Genomic DNA, 4,729 nt, shown 5'->3' on the forward strand with positions numbered 1-4,729 from the left:
GATACACATGTACACACACATACACATACTCAGCAATGGAAGGAAATGTTTAAAACCAGAGACATGAATAGATGTTAGGGTGACATAAATGTCTCAGATCTTATATTGGTAAATCATAGCTGTATCAGGCGATGCTGGGTGTTCTTGTGTCTTGTTCTTGCACGGACTGGCCCAGTGCTCCAGGAAGGAATGGTGAATCCACAGATTGGTTGCGTATAAAGATTTATGTTCAACTGAGTATCAATTAAATAACAAGACTTTCTAACGTGTGCTTTTCTGATTTCAACATGCAGCAGTTCATGCAAAGGGCTCATTAAATGGCTACTGGTGTCTGTGGGAGCTTTTTATTTCTCATGGGACCCAGGTCACTAGGGAATATAATTTTGCAATAGCCAGTTTTGACTAGGTAACCTTTTGTCCACATGTATTGAAAATAAAGATTGTAGTGAATGTTCACTACTTTTGCTCATCCTGAAAGTGTGATCCTTTTTTTTTTGATTGCATTTTTCTATTGTGGGCTGAAGTCAGTGCCTTACTGTAGTAAGTTTGGGCAACTGCAAACTGCAAGAGAAGAGAATTAGTTCTCTTGAGTTTATGTCTGGTGTAGTACGTTTGAATTGTCACTTATGTTACTGCTGGGAGTAGTGTTCTTGCAGTTCTGATTCCTGGAGTCAGGAGATTCTCATGTTCATTGAAGGGAAAAAAAAAGTGGAAAATTTCAGCTTTTGTGGTTGTGGAGAGAACCTAAAAAAAAAAGAAAAGAAAAAGGCAAAAAGAAAACTCCCAAACCGGTGATGGCTAAAAACAAACAAGGCAAAGAAAAAGATTCAAAATGTATTTTAATTTTTAGAGAAATCACATGATCTCTTCTTTGCATGGCGGCGGGGGAAGCCCAGCCGCTGGGGCAGCGTGGCTGCTGCAGCCCCGCAGCAGGACCAGCCTGGGGTCCTTGCCGAGGAGGGTTGTTGATCGTGTCCTTCCTGACGGAGCAGCTTCTATAAATGAAATGTAACACTCTGGCTGAGGCTCTGCCTTGACATTTATTTTTCTCAAAATCCAGCTAGGGTGCCCACGCTAATGCAGGAGGGTCTGTTGTTTGCATATACTTACCCTGCTGATGACAGCTTAATAAGCTCCTTTATTTTGTGTTTTTATTCAGTAAGCTTGTCAGCTTTTGTGTGGAGCCTGACCTCTGCTTCCCCCTTCCCCCCCAGCTTGTCTGAAAGGGGCACCTCTGTCCCTATAATTTGTAGTAAAAGGGAATTGTAAAGGGACATGAACTGACGGGCTGTACCGACACCGATTCCTACAAAGGAATATAACTTTCTCAGGGGCTGACCCTGTACGCCCAGTGTGCCTAAAACCATTGAAGTYAGGGAGAGTTTTTGGCGCATAAAAAGCGATGCAGGAGAGAGCCTGAACGACTGAGAAAATCCAAACAGTTGCTGAAGAATTCAGTAAACAGGACTACTTTAAATGGATTACGGCAGACAATGTGAGAACAGTTAAACATTTCATATCTGGCTTACATTTTTCTAAACAGAAGGAAAGGCAGCCCAATATTGTGACTGTTTGCTATTAGATTCTACGCAAAAGTATATTGGTGGCAATCTATTTGTATTTAAATGCAATGCCTTAAGATATCAAAAAAGATGTGCGATTGTATTTCTTTCCATTCATTTAATTGGAACCATGCAGAAAAAGTGTATGAAAACCATCACCCTTGAATATATCTAAAATGTAACTTTGTGATACTGAAAGTGATGTCCATCCTGATAGAATTTCAGGTAGTGGAGGTAGTTTGGATCATCTTTTGACTCCAGCTGTATTCGTTTTCCCTGGGTGCATCCAGATATCTGTTTCTTACTTTGCTGTCTGGCCATACAAACCATTTTTCTCATTTCAGGCTTTAAAAATGAATTTGACAAAAACAAAAAGGAAAAAAAGGGCTTGGGTAGCACTTCTGTACTCATTATATCTATCTAATAAGTCAGCTTCTGAAATGAAAGGTATGAGAATTACCATCCTGGAATATTTTGCATCTCTCTATATTGCATATTTTCTAACATCTGTATTTTGGGAGGTGGTTCGTCAGGATGGGATAAATGTAACCATTTTAGATGCTTAATTGGCTGTTGGGACATGCCCAGTTTGTAATCATGATAATTGTACATAAAAATATGGCCATGTAATTACATGCTCATTTTTGCATTTAGTCTGAGGACTTCATTTACAAAAGTATAAATGCAGTGCAATAAATCCTTTATATCTCGAGCCTCTGTGCTTCTATAACTCTATATAATTATGTAATAACACTACATCTGGAGAGATTTCACTTAAGTAAAAGCAATAAAGAACTCAGATTCTATGTATTTTTGAGTTAGACATATATAGTAACTTCATCAGTACTGTGTTTTTAGTTTGTAAGATTGATTAAATTCAGCAATACTTGTGTAGAGAATTTTTTCTTATGAGAATAAAGAGCAATTTAATGTGAAACCAAAACTGGATCAGGTCCTTTAATCTTCTACAATGACTGAAGTGGCTAAGTGGGCCCTTAAATAGTAAAACATGTACCAAGTACATAGATACATGGGCAATTAAGACTTTTGCCAAGGGATAGTTGAATATTAAAATGAAAGAATTAATTAACAGCAAAGTGCCATCTCCCTGAGAATAAATCTAAATCATTGTTGTAACTATTAGAATTCATTCATTGAGGTAGAATATGGACACACACACTGTCATTCATTTCTACTGATGTGCTCATATCCGTAGATAATGAGACTATTTTCTCAATATTTTATGTGGATAGAGGTATATGTATCATGTTTTTATATTTGAATGACTGTAATTTGTCTTCCTTATTTCTGTTCCTGGAATAGTTTTCACAAATGCTGAGAATGCCTAATGAAGACTGATAGCCTTTTTGTGTTCATTGTTACTGAGAATTAACATTTATTGTGATACTGTGATTTTCTAGCCTGTATTCTTTGTTAATTTCCATTATGACTTTTTTACTAATGGATAAAATTAGTGTACTATAGACAAGAACTAAATTCTGCAGATAATACAGAAACAGATCTTAGATTCTGACACTCAAAAGTGAAAATTTTCAGACCTGCTGAGTTTGATCCTGCCTTCTTAGTCTTCATCCACACAAAAGATAAATCAAGTATCTATTAAGAGTTGCAGAACCACGCTCATGATTCCTTTGTAATGAAAATTATTRCATTGTCTGAAAAGATACGTATTATAATTAAGATTTTCTTTTTCTTTCATTCTTTGTTAATGCTCAAGGTTTAAACATAACTGTTGTTCTGGTGTGATCTTTTAAGATAGCTTGCAGCACACAGTTTTAACTGTTGTTAAACAAGCTGCAGAAAAATGGTATCACAGATGACAAGGAACAGTCCCTGAGGCCAATCTGAATAACTCTAGCTTAATAAATTACTGCTGTTGCAATTGTTGTCATGGTAGTGGCAGTAAATAAAAAAAGCACATTTTTCTATTTCAAATGTTCATGTGTATCTATCATGAATTCTCTATTGTGCATCAGTGCCAAAATCTTTATGGCATGTTTTAAAATAAAATCTTCTAGCTCTTTTTTGTTTAGTTTAATGTCTGTGTTTTAGCAGCTGTTTTGAAATACAGCGCAATTCTTACACCAAGAAGAATAATTGTTTACTTCACTTACATTTTTGGAACACTTTTTTGTCATTTAAATATAGACAACTACAGTTAGAACTAGCAGAGTGGTTCATAACAAATCACGTATTTGCTGACTTTAGCCACTCTTTTTGCTTTTCTGTCTGTCAGGGTCATGAGTCCTAAGGCTGCACTTGATATTCAAATATATTTGCAGTGGTTGTTTGCAGTCTTACCCAGCAGTGTGAGTTGGCTGCAGTCTCTACCCAGGGTCCTTGCCTTGCTGGTGAAACAGTGCTCTGTGCTCTGTGTGCGCCTGACTTCTGCAGGGCCATATTCAAGTCCTCTCAAGCTCAGTGGGGACCCTTGTCAGCTTCCCTGAGCTTTTTAAAACGAAAAGAGGTTCAAAGGGGAAGAAAATCAGATTACTCGGAGAAAGGCAGTAGATGAACAGAATCAGACTGTTTGAAAAAATTATTTTTCACACAACTCCTTTTACTGCAAGGTTTATTCGACTCAGAGCAGAGATTACACCTAATGTCATTTCTTGTGCATGCTATTCTAGCTGGAAGGTTGCAATCAGATCCTTATCGAGGCTCATTTAACTGCCTTTCTGCCAGGGCTTGGCAAAGAGTTGTAGAAGGCAGGCAAAGAGCCTGTCTGCTTAGCTGTGTCAGATGTTGTCCCATTCCATATAAAGTAAGCCATCTTCTCCGCAATCGTTAAATATTCTTCTTGTGCAAGTCTTTGTGCAAGGGAAAATAAATCATTCAAATGTCCTTGGAACGCAAATGCAAGAAGGAGCTGGAGCATGGCTGGAATTGCCATTTAAATTCTTTTAAATTGCAGAAACTATTGCAGATAATGTTCTGCAGTATTTGCCCTTCTCTAGTGATACTGCAAATGAATGTCCATCAGATACAGTGAGAAACAATTTCTGGGTGGGAAAAGATAAGTTTTGGCATTTCAGTTGCTTTCAAGCTGCTGTCTCACTTAAACACATTGCCAGCCAGTGCACAAGTAGCAGTCCTGTAGGAAATGTCATTAAAAGATATTCTGCAATGTCTTTTAAGCAGAAAAT

The sequence above is a fragment of the Rhea americana genome, unplaced genomic scaffold (genome assembly GCF_003343005.1).
Source record: "Rhea americana isolate MKP2758 unplaced genomic scaffold, rheAme1 scaffold_44, whole genome shotgun sequence".
Lineage (NCBI taxonomy): Eukaryota > Metazoa > Chordata > Aves > Rheiformes > Rheidae > Rhea > Rhea americana.